General features: G+C 43.7%; 1 protein-coding gene across 1 annotated transcript in view; it reads left to right on the top strand.

Moving 5' to 3' along the window:
• LOC102022265 overlaps positions 1-20,709 on the top strand; it is a 60,194-nt gene that overhangs the window by 22,469 nt on the left and 17,016 nt on the right. The gene's annotated exons all lie outside the window — the stretch shown is intronic.

Here is a 20,709-nt window from a genome sequence, read left to right as displayed (position 1 = left end):
GCGCTCCTCACTTTATTCTGGTCTCGGCCCAAATGGTCTTGAATTAGGAAGGGCTTTCCTGACCGCCTCAAGAGGAACAGTAATGGCAACCTGCATGGGGTCGAACGATGGTCCTTCAAGAGATATGTCCAATATAACTAATATACACTACTAAACAATAGGTCTACATCCTAATCTCCAGGGAAATGTGACCTTACTTGGAAAAAGGGTCTTTGCAGATGTGATTAATTAAGGATTTTAAGATGAGATCATCTTGAATTATTTGGGTAGGTCTGAAATCAAATGACAAGCATGCTTATAACCCATGTTTATAGCAGCACAGTTTGTAATAGCTAATTCTTAGAAACAACCCAAAGGCCCATCTAACCAAGGAATGGATAAAAAGGGTGTGGTTTTGTTATACAATGGAGTACTACCCAGCCACAAAGAAGGATAAACTTTAGACATTTCTAGATAAATGGATGCAACTTGAGACCATACTCTTAAGTGAAATAAATCAGACACAAATGTTTAAATATCACACTACTTCTCTGGTATGAGAAACTGAAAGTGTGAATAAGGGGCAAAGTGTACAATAGAAATTGTGAAATAGGAAGAAATTATTCAAAAGAAATGGAAACTAGGGAAAGGGGAGGGGGAAAAAAGGAAGGGAAAAGAAAAACTAAAAGAAGCTAAAGTGGAAACAAAGCTTTGTAAATAAGGAGGGGAAGAGGAGTTGAAGGGAAGGAAGGGGATTGAGAAAAAAAGAAGAATCAAGATATACCATATACAGGTACAAATTCCCAATGACGAATATGATCATTAAGAATATCTAAATTGTACCAATAAACTTAATTTAAAGAAAAAGTAACAAAAAGATGGGTGCTGTGGTACACACCTAAATCCCAGCACATGGGAGGCTGAGGCAGGAGGATCTTGAGAAAACAACAATAGAATAAAAACAAGAAAAAAAGTGACAGAGGGAGACGGACAAAGAGAAAGCCCTGTGGAGATTGAGACAGAGATTGGAGTGATGCAAGCTATGAGGTGCAGGTACAAGGACTGCTGACAGCCCTCAGAAGCTGAAGAGCATTAGGATTCTCTCCTTGATCCTCTGGAGGGAGTGTATCCCTACCAACGCATCAACTGTGGACTTCTGGCCTCCAGAGCTGGGAGAGAATAGAATTTTTTTTCAGACAGGGTCTTGCTGGCCTTGAACTCACTATGTAGCCCTGGCTTGTCTCGAACTTGCAGTGATCGTCCTGCCTCAGCCTCCCAACTACTGGGATCACAGGCATGTGCCACCATGCCTGAGATTTCCATTGTTTTAAGCTACCAAGTCTTTGGTAATTTGCTATGTCAGCTATAGGAAACTGATATACAATCCAGCCCTGTCACTTTCTATCCTTTTTATTCTTATCTTTCTTTAGAATCTACATCTATAGCTGAAAGCACCTGACATACATTTTATATTTGCATGTACATATTTATTCCCTTATTTCCAATGCAAACCACGGGCTTTGTGTTTCATTCACCAGTGTATCACCAGCATCTAGCACAGTGCTTGGCACATCATAGGTGCTTAGTAGTCACTGAACACATGAGTGGGTAAGATGCTGCACCGAGAGACAGTCTAGTAACTTGGAGTTACTTTTTGCTTAACTGAAGAGACAAAAGAATCCCAGATCCGGTGATACTGAATTGCATAGGGGAAGAGATTTGGACGTAAGATGGCCCTGCCCCTTACACGCTGATGACTTGGACTCCGAGTCTCAGCGTCCCTAGAAGCAGTGTAAGGTTATGCTCATCTTTACTTCCCATGGTCATCACAGGGGGAACAGGGATCGTGCTGTTGAAAGAGTGACTGACTTGTGGCCAGGTGTAGCGGCACGGGCCAAACTCCATAGCAAAGCCCTGTCTTAAAAAAAGAAAATAGAAAGGAAAAAGGAGAAGAGAAGAGAGGAGTGGTTGGCTGGCTTACAGCGTGGGAGCCTGCTCAGGCTGGTTCTTTTCTCCCCATTCAGGTCCTGAGACCCCCACATAGGCAGGGAGACTGTGCCAGGTGTGGCCACTTCCTGCTGCAGTAGCTAGGAAGTCCCTCAGGCATTCTGTCCTGGGGACCAGACCTCGTAACTCCTGTTACGTTTAGGATTTGCTTGATTACACATGGTAAGCCTTGTGATTCTCTATGGTGACCTAATGGGGTCTGTAGGACACCAACTGTTTCACTCACTTCACCCTGTTAGCCTCTGTGTTAGGAAGAAAAACAGGCCATTTGACACCTGCAGGTTTGTGCTGTTTGCTGCAGCACATCCGTCCTCGTCAGAGGCGCCAACCTCTCACAGCTTGCCCTGAGGGGATAGCCCTGCACTGAATATCAGTTGTATTATTTATATATAATAATGTCCAGATTGTTTTAATAATCATATTTGTATGTATGCACACACATATACATAGATCCAGGCATGCACCCATCTCTCTCAAAAGTCCTGGTTGGAAACTCAAACAATATTAGAAATATTAGCATTTATTATTTCTTGGGTTTGGGGTATAACAGCTTAGCTTTTCTTCTTGACATTTTTACTCACTTTCCAAAATGTAAATGGAAGGTGTTTCTAACTCATTTTTGTATCGGATAAAACCTCAGGCTTTGCTTTTGAGATTTTCTTCCGAGAAGCAGCTCAGAATGTAAATGCTAAGGTGAGTGTCAGTGTAAGTGCCAGGGGATTTCCTCGAGTCTTGAGCTGACCTCGAGGAAGATGTGTTTGTCATTTCTCTCCTTTTCTTTTATTAAGCAGTCACACAGACGTCAGACTTTCTTAGCAAAGAGGAATCACAGGGCAACCACTGTGTATCAGAATTTTAGCCAAGATTTCCCCAGCCTGCTCCTCATCATCACAGTTTTGTTGGTTCCTTTCATAACTTTTTCTTGAGATCTTAGGCAGACTTCATTTAAAGCATTGATTTCATCACGCTTTTTCAGCTTCTGGTTAAAAATAGAATGTCTTGTGAAATTCCCAAGGAAAATCAGTTCCGTCAAATCTCATTGCTAATTCATAAAGGGCATTTGACCACTCAAAGAGAAGGATGTGAGCATTCAATGGATATTTCCAAAGTTGTTATTTCTTAAAGCAGTTTAACACCCCATCTTTGTCAACTGTCTGGACTTGAACTTAATCCAATGGTGATAAATTTGATTTTGCATGAATTAAAGCAGCATTTGCAAGATAGCGCTTGACAAAATGTTCCATTTGTATTCAGCATCAGCATATTTTGCTTTTCTTCTGACGTTAGGAAGGAAAAGGTTTCAGTTACACATTGTAGGCAAATGTGTTACATGTTTTAATGTGGAGGCAGCACAAGTTGTTATTATGGTAATGTTAATTACGCTTTCATGTATTACATTTTGGCTGACATTTGGTCCTAATTGAGAAAAACCTAAAATTAATCTTTGTAAGAAACAGGACCAGAGTAGCTAATCAGGTCTGGAAGGGGGACTAATGGCGCTGTAATCAGATTGATGAGCTCTTCAGTATCTGATGTGAAAACCATGTCATGAAATGATAGGACAGAATCTGTGCAGAGGTTCTTTTAAATTTGCCCCTTGTCCTTTGTTGTGCAGTTTGTTCAAAAGGCGTATTACCTCGGCTTCAAAGCACAGATCCAAGATGTTTACCAGCTGGTAACTTTTGTTTTTTAATCAGCTAAGCTTTCCTTGAGAGAGGCACCAAAGGAGGGGGAAAATTACTCTTTACCCTCTTCCCACTGAGGGTGAGATGATCCTGGTTTTGTTTAGATGCCCGGATGAACAGGGATGCCAGACAGCCAGGAAAATGAGACTGGTTTGGAGGGAGGGGCTGAAGATCTTGCTGACTGTGCTGCTTTATAGTCAGTTTTCAAGTGTCTTTTTCAGTTAAATTGTGTCATGTATGGTGTGTAGTACAGAAGGGCAGTTCGGGAGCCTGGGAGGCTGGCAGGACAGGTTTTAGGCTTGAACCCCAGCTTTTCACAAAGGTTAATTTCCTCACCTTGGGCAAGGGATGGCTGGATTGGAGTCTGTATCAGGACACGGGGTCCATAGGATCTGTAAGGGTTTCATAGAAGTCAGAAAGCACTAATTTTTCCTTTTCTCCCTTAAGAGGCAGAAGTCTGTATGTATTCTACAGAGAGATGCCCATGAAATAATATAGAGATCATCTAAGACCCCCGAGACTACCCAAACCCAGGAAAAAGGGCTAGAGTCCTCAATTTGATGAACAGTGTCATGATGTCAGTACTGAAGAGGTCATCAGCTATGTGCTCCCTCTTTTCATCTTTTTTCAGAAAGAATTGTTGAAGTACAAGGGTTATAACTTCAGATTGAACTTCTAAAAGGATATAAGGAAGAGAGAATTGAAAAGTTGAACTTTATGAAAATTAAAAGTTTCTGCTCTGAGAAAGACACTGCCAAGAGCACGAAAAGACAAGCCACATAGCAGACAGAAAATATGTGCAAGACAAAAATCTAATAGAGGACTGGTAGCCAAATTATACAAAAACTCTTTAACATTGAACAATAAGAAAAAAAATAACTCAATTAAAAATAGGCTTAAGATTTTAACATACACCTTCAAGATTTAAAAATGGCAAATAAACATATGAAAAGATGTTCAATAATATATGTCATTAGGGAACTACAGGTTAGAACAATGGGACCCCATTACACACCTAGTAGAATGGCCAAAATCTAGAGCATTGGCTGGCAACAGTGCAGAGAGCAGAGACTTATATGAATTACTGTGGGATTGCAAGACAGTATGGCCATTTTGGAAGACAGTACGGCCATTTTGGAAGACAGTACAGCCATTTTGGAAGACAGTGCGGCCATTTTAGAAGACAGTGGGGCATTTTCTTACAAAACATTCTCCTACAGTATGATGGAATAATTATGCTTATTGATATTTACCCAGAGGAATTGAGAACTTATGTTCACATGAAAACATGCACAGTTTACAGCAGCTTTATTCATAATTGCCAAAACTTGGAAACAATCATCTTGTCCTTCAGTAGGTGAATCAACAAATAAACTGGCATATCCAGACAATGGAATGTTATTCCATAAAAAAAATAAGCCATCAACCCATGAAAAAAACATAGAGGAAACTCAGTTGCATGTTGCTAAATCTAAAAAGCCAATCTGAAAATATTCCATACTATATGATTCCAACAATATAATACTCTGGCATAGGTGGGACAGGCAAATTTATGGTGATGGTTAAAAGATCAGGTTTTCCAGGGTTTAGGTGTGAGGGATAGAGAGATAAATAGGTAGAGAACAGAGGGTTTTTAGGACAGTGAAACTATTCTTTGTGATACTGAAGTGGTAGATACTTGTCACTATACATTTGTCCAAATAGAATAAAATGTGTAACCCCAGAAGTGAACTCTAAAGTAAACTGTGAACTTTGGTGATAATCTCATAAGGATGAGTCAGTGTAGGCTCATCAGTTGTTACAAGTACTATGCCACTTTGGTGAAGGACGTTGAAAATGGGGGAGGCCATACAAACGGTGTATGAGAAATCTCTGTACCAAAAAAAATACTGAGGGGTTGAGCATCAAGGCAGACAGAGCTACCTAAAATACTCAGGCTTATCATGTGGATCTAGAATTTGAAGCACAAGGCATGGAAACAGAGGGATGAGAGATAAAGTCAGACAAGAAGTAGGATTGTCAAGGCAGTATAAGCACAGGCAAGTCTAACACACATGAGAATGCTGTATATGTTTTTACATGCAAAATGCACAGGGTGAAGGACTCCAAGGATGTTCATGGCATGATGGCGACAGCTGATCTCACTTTTATTTGGGCGCTAGGAAAAAGGCCTAGGTTAATGATATGAGACTCGAACTATTTCCTTCTGCTCTCACCCTCTCAGCAAATGAAATATTGCAAGGAGGGCATGTTTTACTCTAGAATTTTGAAATGTAATGTACTGGAAGTAAAGTCAATACCCATTGGCTGGGGAGTAGGGCCCCTAAAATACTGCTCGGTTGCTCACGGTCCCTGAGGTCTGAGGTCAGAGATTTCTTTTCACCTTAAGTCTCTCAGTGGCCTGTGCTGATGTGTGTCTTAGCAGACAACATGCTGATTCCGGAGCTTTTCTGGCCCCTGGCGGGGAGTGACCTTGCATTTGTCTAGCCAGGTGCTCTGGTCCCTTCCCTGCTTTCCTTTCTGTTCCCTTGTTACTCACTGGCAGACAGCTTCCTCGGCCCCCTGCTAGGTGGCCATGTTCAAAGTGCCTGCTTATTGGGCAAGGTAGAGTTTTCTATCTTGAAGGTACTTCACTTTCTAGAGCCTGTTCCAAGATGAAAATGGAGAATCCTGTAAGCATGGCAGGTGCCTTGACCTCGGAGCTCACCGGCTGCTCTTGGAACTTTCACTGTCACCCCTGTAGCCAGCCCACCAGAGCCATGTTCTCTGAAGCCCCCTGGCTCCACTCACTCGCAAGCGGAAAGGCAGGTCCGCGGAGGAACCTCCTCAGAAGTGGCCTCTTTTGTTAGCAAGAGGGAGACTGAGCACTTCGCTTTTGCCAAGGGTCGGACACTCTCCAGGGACCACACAGCTTTGCGTCAACGGTCTTGGCTGAAATGAAAATCCCATGAAGTTTGGGTGGAAATCCTGATATATCCAGAATCAGGTGGGAGACTGCTAGTTTCATGAGAAGTTTTTGAAAATATTGACAGTTTCACTCTAGAGTCCTGATTTGAAGCTTCAGGGCGAAACAAACTCAAGAACCTTGCAGGGCTTGAGAGTTACTCTGGGGAATGTCATCAGAGATTCCACTGGAACTGAGAAAAAACAAAAACAAGCAAACACCGCCCCCCACAACCTGGGAAGAGGCCTTAACGCGGCTCTGGAACCTCAAGTGCTGTTACTACTGAAGGGGTCTCGGAGTTTTGTGGCATAACTTTTGTGTTAGAACACAAGAAAGCGGAGGCACAAGGGGGTGAAAATGGCAACCACCTAGAGCTGGGACCAGAGGCCAAGGCTTTTGCTTTTCGCCCTGGGCACTATTTATTATATCTGGTGGCCCCTCTGTTTCTAGTGCCTGTAAATTGCTTTCCCTTGGAGGTTTTGCTTCAACATTAATGTAATTGTATATTTTGTTTTTATTCTATCACTCACGGTGCTTATTTAAAAACAATTTAGTTTTGCAGTGCTTGGGATTGGAAGTGGTGTTTTCATTAAGAGTTTTATTTGCAGCTGGCAAATAGTATCGGTGCCACCTTGTGCAGGTGGTATGGAGTACTGGTGAGGCAGGCATGAGGGTGGCCCCAGGCAGCCGCTCCTTCAGGACAGGAGGGGGACCCACCAACAGGGGGGTGAGGCATGTGTCTCCTGCTCCAGGTCTGCAAAAGGGGCAGCTCCACTTTCAGAGGTCCCCGGCTGCTACGTGTGCAGTTTCTCGGGTTTTAGTCCCCAGCGTGGATGCTGTGTGGGTCTTGTGATGAGACCACTCAATGCTTTGTTCCATCAGTGGGAAGACAGAGAGATTATTCAGTAAATCATGCTGGGTTAAGTGACTCACCATTCCATTAAAAAAGCATTGCTGTGTTTTTATTCCCAGTAACAAAATAAATTCCAGATGGGCCACAAACTTAAGTATAAGAAAGTGAAACCATAAAAGTGTTAGAGATAAATGTGAACTAATTTTATAATTTAATAGTCTAAGGCTGTGTAAAACACAGAACACACACACACACACACACACACACACACGTGCGCGCGCGCGTGCGTGTGCGCTGTCGGTGGAGCTCAGTGGTAGCCTGGCTTGTCTAGCATGCAGAACAACATGGGTCCTATCCCCAGCACTGCAAAAAATTAAAAAGGAAATATATGTGACACAAAGGATTACTTTGCTGAATGTGTATTTTTAAAAGTTTTACAATTCAATAAGAAAAGAACCCAGCAAAGAACAGCTGGAGAGGCAGATGGAAGAAATAGAAATAATTTGTAAGCATAAAGAAACTGGCTAAACTGGGCATGGTGGCACATGCTGGCATTTCCAGCATTCTAGGAGGCTTAAGCAGGATTGTAAATTCTAGCCCTGCCTGGGCAACTTAGTGAGATCCTGTCTCAAAATAAAAAATAAAATGGGATGAGGATGTAGCTCAGTGTGAAGGCCCTGGTTGCAATCCCCAGTACTGCAAAAACAAAACAAAAATAAAAACAACAACAAATAAACTTAACAGTAAGACAGTATATTAGATTGTTAAAGATCACAGATTTTTCATTTTTTAATTTGGCGTGTGTGTGTGGGGGTGTTGTTTGAGATTGAACCCAGGGCGTTATGCACATTAGACAAGTGTTTTGCCACTCAACTGTATCCATAGCCTTTATTGTTGTTGTCTGTTGTGTTAGAGATTGGATTCGGGATTGTGTGCAGGCTGAGTATGCACTCTACCACTGAACTACACCCAGCTGTCACAGGATTTTTAATAATCATTTTGGTGAGGATGCCAGGCAAGAGGCATCCTTAAATATGGTCAGGAGACAAGTAAGTTGGTATAAGCTCTTTGGAGGGAAAATAGACACTACTTACAAAAATTTAAAATTCAAATACCTTTTAACCTTGTAGTTTCTCTGTATAGAATTACTCTAGATTTATGTATAAGTCCTGCTTGTTAGGCAAAAAACCCTAAAAATCACCTAAAGTGATTTTCAGTGAGCTGGCAGTATTTCCTCACGGTGAAATACCGCACGTTATAGATACATATGGGAGAGGATACCTGCATAGGCGTAGTCATTTCTGCATAATTTTTAAGTAGCAAAAAATGGTGTCCAGGTGTCTTTCAACCCGAACTTTGATCAGTGGGCTGTGGTGTGGACCCAAGTGTATCCGTTTCTGGGGAGAGGACCTAGGTGTCTAGCGTAGAAAGGAGAGGCCCGATTTTCTTGCTTTGTTTTGTTTGTAGTGCTAGGGATGCAACCTGGGACCTCACACACCCTAGGCAAGTGCTGTACTGTAACCAGCTCCCTCCCTTTGGTTAGGTTCTTGTCTTGTGGGTTAAGACAATAGGACAACAGGACACAGAAAAAAACATGATGAACAAGCAGGTGCAGTTTATCAGAGCAGAGAAAAGCCCTTGCTGGACAGGGCGCAAGAAGACACCAAGGAAGCATCTCGATTGAAAAGTTCTTGTTGCAGTTCTTTGGTTTGCTTGCAGACAAAGGGGCAGAAGACGCATGCAAAGCTGCAGGTTTGTTGCTGTTTGTTGTTGCTGCTTGCCGGACTTCCTGTCACCAGCGGATTCCCTCAGTCCTTGTCTTCTGCAGCTCATTTCCCTCAAGGCTTAGCTCTGCCTCGCCTTTAGCTTACTCAGGCACTTGTACTTTGTCCCTTTACCTCTTGGGCTCACTGCCTCTTAAGTACGTCCCCATCCCCATCCCCAGACACGCTTACCTGCTTTTTGCTGTATGTTTGACGTGGTTGGAATGTGTTCCTGCCACACGCAAGTTCCTGTGCTGGAGCTTAATCGCCAGGGAGTGGAATTAGGAGGTGGAGTCTGCCGCAGAAGTGATTCAGTCACGAGGGCTTTCCATTCAGTGATTACCTCTTTACGTCAGAGTGGCTCGCTGTCCTGTCCAGAGGAGCCTCCAAATCACTTCCTAATTTTATTCCTTATTTCATTTTCTTCAAAATGCTGATAACCCTATGCATTTATCTTGTTTCATTTTTTTTCCTGCCTCCTTGATTGAGTGTGAGCTTCATAGGGCAAATATTAGCATCCTATTCACCCTTCTTAGCACTGCATGATATATGTGTGCTTAATGTAAGGAAAGGATAAATAGAATTGTCCTGTTTTTGTAAAAATTATTAATAACAGTGAATATAAATATACAGAGAAAAGAAATGGGAAATATGCACCATATTTGGTGAAAGGTGGGAATGGTAGGAATACAGGGTATGTTATGTGCTATTTGTTATCTTTCTATAATGTTGAAATTTTGAATAATGAGCATATGTTGTTTTTACACACTTATTTTATTTGTTTGTTTGTCTTTTTTGAGACAGGGTCTTGCTATGCAGTTCAGGCTGGCCTTGAGCTCACTTTGTAGCCCAGGGTGGTCTTGAACTTACAGCGATCCTCCTGCCTCAGCCTCCCGACTGTTGGGATTACAGGCGTGCGCCATCATGCCCTGCTCACACACTTATTTTAATTATACAGTATAGCTAATTTCAAAGAGGATGCAGGGTTTAGGGGGATGACAGTCTATATCCATACCTTCCAACATGTTAGCTACTAGCCAGATATGGCTACTGAGTGCTTGAAATGTTACTACATTTCCAACTGAGAAACTAACTTTCAAATTTTATTTGAATTTAAAAATTGATTTTAAATACTTGATTTGGTTATTGAAACACTTTTACATATGCTTGGAACAACTTGGGTATTTGAATCTATTTGCTCAAGTATAAATGTTATTACACCTATATTCAGATCAAGTGTTTCCAGTAAAAATGTCATGTCCAAATTCATATGCAGAGGAAGTCTAAAATACACACTGGACTTTAAAGGTTTAGTACAGAGAAGAATATAAAATATTTCATTATTAATTGCTTATACTGATTATATGTTAAAACTGTTGCTAGACCCAGGTCTGGGCTGCTTGCCTCTCGGAAGCTAATATTCAGGAGACAAGAAATGGTTGGAAGGAGTCGGGTTTGCCCAAGGGCCGGCACCCTGGAAGGCAGAGGGCTGTCATCCTCACTGCCCCATCTTGAGGAACTTAGGAGTGCAAAAGCTTTTAGAGGGAGAGAAGGAGGTGCAGTAGGGCCACAGGCGGGAAAGCTGTGTGCTGCATAGGGCTTGTCATCCAGGGCACCTGCCTCTGTTTTTTGTGACTAGAATATCAAAATTGACATCAATTTCCTATGGTTAGTTCCTGTATTTTCTTCGAACAGGCATTTTGATTTTCTGCAAGTTAAATCTCACAGCAAATTATAAGCTTCATATTAGTTGATGCGTAGAACTAAAGACTAGAGAGGGACATTGCACATTCTGATGTCATCTGAAGGTAACCAGATGTTCTGAGTTCTGTAAACTCAGAGCATGATTATTTAGAAGCTAATATCTCTTTAGAATTTAGAATGCCAGGCAAAAGGGAAGGGACATAATCCTACAACAGGCATAGGGAGGGGGAGCAAAGTAACTCTCTCCAAAGAGCAGCCACTGCTACAAAATAACACAACTCTGGATATACAGTAATACTTGGAATAACTTGTTCTGGGAGTATTCTGCAACAAGAGCAAACATTTCTAATACATTTTAACTTGATAAACAAGCGATGTCTTGCAATCCAAGTAGTATGTAATGCTGAATGTCACATGATCACAGCTGACCCAGTGGTTCTTTCACTCATTCTCTTTCTTCCTCTTTTTTTTCTCTCTCTCTTTTTGAGAAAGGGTTTCGTTGTGCAGTTCAGGCTGGCCTTAAACTCACACTGTAGCCCAGGCTGGCTTCAGCTTGAACTCCTGAGTGTTGGGAGTACAGGTGTGCAGCACCACACCTGGCATTCTCTTTCTCTCTCTCTCTCTCTCTCTCTCTCTCTCTCTCTCTGAGGGATTGTAGCAAGAAGTTAGGGAGGAGATCTCATCTGCAGAGGAAGAAGATAAAAAGGCAGAGGAATTCCTCACTTCAAATGCAGTTGGGGAGCCTGGGCATGATGGTGCATGCCTGTAATCCCAGCAGCACTGAGGAGGCTGAGGCAGGAAGATCGTTGCAAGTTAGAGACCAGGCTGGGCTACAAAGTGAGCTCAAAGCCAGCCTGAACTGCATAGCGAGACCCTGTCTCAAAAAGACCAAAAAAAACCCAAATGCATTTAGGGAGATGTGTAAAATGTGAGAAACCATGCAAAATTTAATAGAAAAGTAACACTCAAATAAGGCTGTAGTGGTGTGAGTGATGAGTCTGTTTAACAACGATGCAGTGTCACATTTCCACGAAATCCTCAGAAAAGGGCAAAAGCCAAGTGTCATCAGATGGTTTCCTTGTTAAAGTTACACAAAAAGAAAAAAGATTCTATTGAGCCAATATTTTTTTAAAAATTTCTATTTTTACTTTTTATTGGTACCAGGAATCGAACTCAGGACCTTTCACTTGCCAGGCAGGTGCTTATGCCACTGAGCTATATCCTTGGCCCTACTGAGCCAATAGGTAGCAGTGGCTCCATCAGTGATAGTGAAAGTCGTGGTATACAATAACCCTCCTCTCTCTTGTCTCCTTCATACTAGCACAAAGATTTTCAAAGGAAAGTGCAGGTTAACTTGTTCATTTTTCTTTATATTTTGTAGATTATTTATTATTTTGCATTATGTTACTGTATTGTAAGCATTTTTATCTGAATATTTTGAGGTTGTAGAATGTATCTGAGTTTCCATTCTTTCTTTCTTTCTTTTTCTTTTTTTTTTTTTGATACCAGGAATTGAACTCAGGACCTTGTGCTTGCCAGGCAGGCGCTGTGCCATTGAGCTATATCCCCGGCCTCCATTATTTCTTATGGGGAAAATTTGCTGTGACACACAAGTGCTTTGGATGACAGGCATGTTTCTGGAACAAATTATGCTCATAAACCAAGGTTTCACTCTGTAGGGTTAGATGAAATGTTATTGAAATCAGTTTCACCTGCTTCTTAAAATGTGGCTACTAGACAATATTAAATCACAGAAGCAGCTCACACTGTATTGGATGATGCTTAAGGAATGAGGAGGGAAGTGAGGTTGTCTGCAGGGCATGCTCAAGCCCTCTGGGCATTAAGGGTGTGCTGCTCCGTAAGGCTTGCCCACTGAATTCTCAGCTGTCTGGAGAGTCTGGAACTTTTGGGGAGCTTGGGGTTAACTCATCAAGAGGAGCCAAAGATCTTGTGAAGGCAAGGCTCAGTATCATCCTTAGGCCCTGGTCGCTCTGGGCAGCTCCCCCTCTAATCCTCACAGGATGTTCCACTCAGCTGCTGTGGTTGAGCTGCTGGGTCCTACTCATCGCCCCAGACAGCTGCAGCTCCACCAGGCTTCCTGAATGCGGCCCAGACTCCCTTGCGCAGGCTCAGGCACTGCTGGTTTGGAGCATTCAGAAGCGAATGGGACCCTGCCTACAAGAGGTAATTGCTTGCAGGCTGCAGTAGCACCTTGCTTGGGGTGGGGGACAGTGGGAATCCACAGAATAAGGGCATCCTCAGAGCAGCCACTTGGCCCCAAAGGACTTTAGATTTCTATTCATTGATATGATTTCTATTTAGGGATATTTACTATCAGAAATAAAGACAGAAATTAGAAAACACACATGCCACCATCTTATCAGAGCACTGATGATGTGACAACATCACATATCCTGTGGAAAACTCCACTGCACACTAATCAGATATTAAGAGTAAAGAGAACAAAGAATAATGTATTAATCTTTTGAAAATAGTTTCCATCTCCCCCCAGGGGTCCATGGATCACACTTTGAAAACCACTGTTACAGATAACGAAGCAGAAACTGGGTAGGTGACAAAACCAAGCACACAGAGCAGGGTTCTTGACTCCAGGCCAAGGCCTGTTCTTTTAAAGCGGTCTGTGAAATGCTATAGCCCGGTGTCTCCTCTCTCCCAGGCCCCACCCTTCACTTTACCTGCTTATCTACCTGGGCTGCAGTGCCTGAGTTTGACTGAATAGCAGTCAGACCTTGGAATGCAGTTTCACCCAGGCGCCTCATTTCCTGGCCCTGAAGGCAGCTTTGTGAGGGGGGTGGGGGCCCAGAGCTCCTGCCCCCTCCTCAGGTGACGCTGGTGGGTTTGTGGTAGCTGCTTTAGAGCTAAGGCCTTTTGGAAATGGGATGTGGGGCCTGACACTTTTGAGAGGTTTTCTGCCTGGCAGTTTGGACAGGAAGTAGAGCCTGGAAAAGGCCTCTGCAGGGTTACAGAAGGGCTCGAACCACTGCCCATCACGAGATTCATAGCACTGGGGGCAGTAGGAACCTGGACAGGCTCCTCTGCCTGGGCCCCATGCATACCTCCAGCCCTGCGCTTTCTACCCCAAGTTAGGGGCCTTATGGTGGAGGAGGGGAAAGCACCTCTAACGACCTAAACTAAGCCGTGGAGGAACGAGACTCTGGACTCTGGCGTGGTACGCTAGGAACTGGCTCTCTCTGCGTCTTTCTCTGGGCGTTTTGTGTGCATTAGTTGACTTAGGCCCCACAGCCACAGGGGAGGTGGCTGTTCTGATCTCCAGTGTATAAATTAGGTAGGTGAGGGCTCAGAGAGGGTAGTTTGCCCACTCCTGGTCGCTTGCTTTGTAAGACACACTGTCTTCTGGCTGCCTCGGTGGCCATACTTCTGACCATTTAGCAGTGCTGCCTTGGAGCACACATCTAGAAACTCCCTAGCACTTTTGCTTCCTTGCCTCAGCCAATTTTGGAGGGAACCCAATGGCTGTGCCTGACCCCAGGTTGAAGAATGTGATGAGTGAGGAACTGGAACCCATGCTTTATTCTCATTTTATTTTTTATTTTTTGGTAGTTTTACTTGAGGTAACTCTACACGGAATCAATCAGACCCAGCCTCATCACAGCCATTATCACTTGGGGGAAAGTCAGAATTTAGTACTTTACTAAATGTGGTACCTTCAGGTCAGACATGATCCAGGAACTGTTAAATTCATTGATTGTCAGAGTCTCTGCATCCGTGTCTTGTCTCTAACTTACTGTGTAAACTCAGCAAATTGCTGACTTTGGGAAGTTTCATTTGTTCATCTGTAAAAGGATTTGCACTTCTCACCACCCACCCCTGCCAGCCTGTTTAACCCACGGCAAAATTCCCTGAGTGAATTTCCAATTCCAAATTCCAGACTAAAGCAGAAGTGGAGATCCGCCTTGGGCCCTATCGGTAGCCAGCAAGCTGCTTTCCACTTTTGGCCAGCGAGGACCACCCTTTCTCTCTTCCTGTCCAGCACCCCTCCCCACCCTTGTCTCTTCTGGGTCAGATCACAGAAGGCAGCCAGGGCTACAGCTACAGCCAACACGAGGGGACTCTCCCTGTGCTAGAAACTGGTGTGAGTCAGTTTATGGTGCCAGTTACCTGACAGAAGATGGGGACGAGGCAGAGTCAGATTCGTTTCAGAGGACTGAGAAAAGTGATACTCTGGGGCACCGGGGAGGGTGGAGGAAAATAGGAGAGGCCGTATTTACTGAGGGGCTGAAACAGGAAGTTCAGACCCCCTGAAAAGTCCCCGAGAATTGGAGCAGAACTGGAGGAAGACACTTCTAGAGAGGTGGAGAGGCTTCTGGGCTGGGGCTTAGGAGGTTCTGCGGCCTATTTTCGTGCAGATTCCCCCTCTTCCAAGTGGCAGGGTAGGCAGTGTTCACCGATGGACTCTCTTTGATCGGGTCACTTTCCGCTTCAATCCATCCAGTTACCAGCCCTCTGGGAATGAGCTAACGGCAGTTAACGTGGGTGAAACGCTGGATGACGTCCTCACTAGCACGTCTTCTGGGCCTCGGTTTCTTCTCCTGTAGAATCAAGCCTGAATGATAGGGCTATAAAAACTCACTGAGGCCCTCATTATTCCCGGATGTGTGATTCTGGGCTTCTCATAGGTTCCTCTGAAAGTGGGGCCTCATTTCTCAGCAAACAGTGAGGAAATGTTCTCCAGTGACTCTATCTTGAAAAATAAAACTTTATTTTTCAGTCTTCATCTCATACAGAAGGAAATAACCTTACATTTTCTGTAACTAAACTAAAGTCACATCTTGCCCTGATGCTTAGAACATACCAAAAATGTTGACGTTTGGAGTTTTGATTATTTTTCTTGGCATAATTGTTTTCTGACAAACATGTACAAGGCTGTAGTACAATCCTTCCTTCACTGTATGTTTGGTTTTCACTGTACACACATAAACAAGGTCATTTCTTCCTGCAAAAATATTCCAGGACTTTATCAGTTCCCCCAAAGGCTTCAGCTCAAACCTTTGATATTCAGATGATCCCTTTTGAAGCACCTATCTTCGTTATTCTTTGATACTCTCTTTTGGATTGTTAGCTGCAGTAACTTTCCCAAATTCTCATTTGCTAATGGCTTCATGTGTCTGCGTTTAGCAGCTTACCAATAACACTTTCCCCCATGTCACCAAAAGTTTCTATTTTCTGAGATATGCTGTCTCTTTTGCATTTTTGCATGTACTCATGCAGAGTAGTCATGAAAGAACATGACTAATTGTTATTACTGGCGAGCAAAAAGAGGAGGGAGGGAGGGTTGGCTGTGGGGGATTGAAATAGGAAAGTGTTCAGTTTCTTCAGTGAATGTCTTGTGTTATGATGATTGTTGTATTCTCCATGCAGCCTAATAGCTGAAACATGGGTAGTAAATGCTCATGTAACAAAGAGAAAGTACCCAGCCAAGAATTTAGACAGGGAAGAGCAAAAAGGTCTCACCGTGTGTACTAACTGATTGATAGCAGCTGTCTGCAGTACTGTGTAGAGAAAGATCCTGAGACTCTTTGGCCTTACTAGGCAAGAGTACTACAATTGATTAATATCTGATGAGAAATGAGAAAGACAAGTGGCTCTCTATGTGCTATATTGCTGGCACAGTCCTTTATAAATACACAGATACACAATTTGACAAAATGATGAATTTCTTTCTAAAAATACAGCAATGTTGGGAGGGACGAGGGACGTAGAAATTTTTAAAACTTGTCATTAATCACAAAGTACTTATAGTTGGAGACAAAGTAAAAGGAAATCAGAGTTGGTTGCATATTGTCCTGGGGCCACTGCTTGTCTGCTTGGCCCACCAGATGGTTACAAAGAAGTCTAGTGGTTATGGGGAGCACACATGACATTCTTGTTCTGATGACTTCTGCTTCTCCCCGCTGCACTGCGTTGTGGAAAGGTATGCATGGAACAGATGAGATAAGGAAACATGTTATCCCGTGCTATAGCTTTGGCTCTGGAGTCGATAGATTTGGGGTTAATGCCAGCACCAGTATTTAGCATTTATTGTGCGCCACTGAGACAATTACACAATCTGTCCAGATGGATTTCCTCATCAGCAAAGTGGGAACTGTGATGGTAGCTGCTGTATTGGACCGTTTGAGGATTCTCTGTGTGTAGCAAATGCCCCCTTCTGAAATTGGGGTAGTAAATTTCTCTCCTGGGAAGGGGTATGAAGCCTAGTTACAGGAAATGCATATACAATGTGAGGAGCCTGCATGTCACATAGCCCTGGGGTGACCTAGATGTCAAAGGAGCCGGGGAATTCATGGATGGAAAGGAAGCTAGAGAGCTAGTGGGGTTAATGCTCGGGATTCTCAGCTCCGTCCTTCCTCCTCTCAGGAAGAGTTGTTACTCAAGCAGTACCCTCCTCTCCCTTAATTATCTGAAAAGCTAATCAGAAGACACAGGGAAATGCAGCATTCTCTGCGTGCTTAACCTTTGCTGAACTCTCTTAAATGCTTCTGAGAGAAAGTTGTATTAATTCAAATCTATTTAATCTTTCAGTCTCAGCTTTCTCTGTTTCACCTGAGCTAAGGGTATACTTAATTCTCCAGCCTGGGAAGGGAGTCTGAGGCACTTAAAAGAAAGGAGAAGAGGAAGAAGACACACACACACACACACACACACACACACACACACACACACACACGGGGTGTGGGGGAGGAGAGCTCGAGTAAGCACTGGGAGGAAGGGTAATAGGAGAGTAGGGGTGTGGGGAGAAGATGAAGGCTTTTTTTATAGTCTGAGAGTCAATGGGATGTTTGTTTTACCATCTCATTTTGAGATTTTTTTATGTTGACATGAACAGATTTTTTCAGGGGTGAAAAATTAAATAGTTCAGAAGGAAAGGAGAGTAAAGACTGAATGAGTCACAATTTAACATATCGATAATGACCTTTGCAGTCAGAAGGATAGTAAGCTTGTTTTTTTGGTTTTGGGTACCGGGAATCAAGCTCAGGACCTTGTGCTTGCTAGGCAGGTGCTTGTGGTGCTGAGCTATATCACCAGCCCCCAGAAGGGCAGTAAAATAGATAATGTGAACATCGATTATTGTCTTAAATTGCAGATAAGTAGTACCCTTTGTGAATCAGATTCACTTGTAATTCTCTCTTAAAAGTTGGGAGCCTCAATTATGGGGCAAGGTGGGAGGGGAGCGTGGAGGCATCCGGGTTAACAGTCTTCAGGACTGTAAGAGGGACAGATCTGGCACCTACCAGTCAGGGCTTCACCGCTTTCTAGATGACCTTGGGCTATCCCTTGCAAAGCTTTAGCTCCCTCAGCTGCAGCACAGAGATAGCAAAGGAGCTGCTGATATTAGTCAAGCCAGGCTGAATTATGCAGCTATGCCTCCACCCAGTAATGCATAATTAGTTATAATTAACATTCAGTACTTGTGGTTTGCTATCTCTTTTTCTGAAAGGGGGGATTTGCCCCAGGTCAGATGAGAAGCAGATCAGCTCAGACTGAAACACAGCTTTGTCTATATGCAGAATCCCTTTCGTGGTTTAGTACATCTCACTGTTCTTTCAGGTGGGAGCCACAGATACATGAAAAGTTGCTGCTCACCCAAACTGAAAGCAAAGCAACGATCTGGGACAGTCTGATGTAGCCTCTTGGGAAAAGTAAGCAAAAGGAAAATGACCCATGGGGTGTATTCAACCACCCATAATTTTTAGAAAATGCCCATTACCATTTATAATTGGAAAAATCAGTCTTTTCTTTTAAATTGTATAGGCTTCCATCACATAATCTATATTCATACGGGCTTGACCTTGTGTGGATAAGTGCTGAGGATACTGACAGTATGGAGCGGGTGGCACTTCCTGCAACGCAGAAGCCTCTTCCTCTGCACCCTTCAATACTTTACCACTTCTGCCCACTGAGTAGAAGTGGACACTAAGCTGGCTAATACTTTTCAGACCCCCTCTTTATTTGCTTAATCTACCCTAAATCAGTGCTTTAAAAACATTAATGGGAGTGCAGGGTTTCCAGGGATCTTGTTCAAATGCAGATTCTTGTTCAGTAGGATTAGGCAGGGGTCTGAGAGTTTGCAATTCTGTAAGTGACCTAGGAGGTGCCAATGCAGCAGGCCCTCAGACCACACCTTGACACAAAATAATGTTTGCCAGTGTTTCCTTTGGGGGCAAGTTGGAGCATTCTGAAGTTACATAGTTGTAAAAGAGATTTTAAAAATAATTAAAAACTCTGCCTGCTGTGCATAAATAATTTGCTAAAATGATCCGTTCTTTAAAACTTCTTTTACCCCCAGTATCCAGATAATGTGTTTACTGTCAACTGACATACCAGAATTTTTTTAATGGACTCTTTCTCACCCGATGTTTTATTTCCGTTTGTGCTTATGTTAGCTATTGCCTAGCACTTCAAATGTAGGTCTCCTAGAGAGTAGTGTCTCAAGTCTGGTCTCCAAATTAACCATCGGCTGCTGGTGGAGGGAAAATGAAAAATGGTAAGATAAAGAGCTGGTATTCTGTTTGCACCTCACTGGAAACTCTGGTCTTGTCAGAGTTTGAAGTGTGATTCACTTGCAGATATGAAGTGTGATTCATGGAGCCATGCTTTCCTGATCTCGGCATCTCCTCTTAACACTGGTGACCTGTCCACCCAGCCTCTGCCAGTCCAGGGCCTACTTACAGCTCTGGGTGTTTCTGCGACTCAGTGTGTTTTGGCTGCCAGCGGGCACTCAGGAACTTTACCTCTAGTGTTTTTCATATTTTCACTTCCTTTCCAGCACATCTAAGCAACTACTGGGCTGTTTCTGTCAGCCAGACACTGGTATCCCTTCGAGGGAAGCGTGGAAGTTCAGTTGCTTTGATGATCATTTCTGTTACCTGCGTTCCCTCCCCTCTCACCCCAGCTGTGAACAGCTGAAAAGGCAGCCAGAAGTGAGAAGACCCTCACAGAGAAATCTGCAATATGTCTTTGCTGACATTACCCTGTATGGCTTTCTCACTGAATCTCAAAGCCACCCTCGAATGCCTTCCCGCCAGCATTCTGATGTACTCGTCACGCAGACGCGGGGGAGCGTTGGGGGTCTCAGTGCTGCACCCTGCAGGGATAGAGAAGGAAGACCACGAGAGAAACTTGCCATTTAGTCTGTATGCCCTGGCACAAAGCTGGGTGCCATGGCAACCACTTGTCTAGGGAGAGGGGTTTCCCAAGGGTTTTCCTGTAGATCAGCAGCATCCCTGACAGGCTGCTACTGGGGGCAGGGTATTGAAAAAAGTTGTCGGTCAGTTACCAAGATGTGTCACTTTCTTCTGCAGAGCGCTTTATATGTGCAGCCTCTCCCGGTCTCTGCCCTGCCTGCTCCTGCATCGCTTTAGCCTTCCGCCTTGCACATGCTGTCCCTGTGTTAGGAGGCCTGCGCTCCTTTCGCATGCGCTGGTTAGGAAAACCCATTGAAGTATTGCTCTCCTTGGGCCATTCCTCCACTTAGAAACCTGCAGTTGCTCCGCATTGCTTTCGAGACCAAGCATGAATGCTCCTGCCAATTCGATGCACCCTGCAATCTGGTGTACCCGATTTGTCAGCCTTATCTCCCGCCACTGCACAGCGGCAGCTCAGATCAGCCTGTTCGCCTGCTCTCCTCTCCTCTGGGGCTGGTCTTCGGGAAGCAGGGTGTGCCCTCTGCCCGGTGTTGTTTTTCAAATGCCCTCTAAGCAGCTGGTCCTCCCTAGTGCCCTGCACAGTTGTCAT

Source organism: Chinchilla lanigera, unplaced genomic scaffold, assembly GCF_000276665.1.
Source record: "Chinchilla lanigera isolate Chin_1 unplaced genomic scaffold, ChiLan1.0 scaffold00010, whole genome shotgun sequence".
In the NCBI taxonomy this organism is placed as follows: domain Eukaryota; kingdom Metazoa; phylum Chordata; class Mammalia; order Rodentia; family Chinchillidae; genus Chinchilla; species Chinchilla lanigera.
The sequence above is the reverse complement of the archived record's forward strand: the minus strand, read 5'-3'. Positions and strand labels throughout refer to the sequence as shown.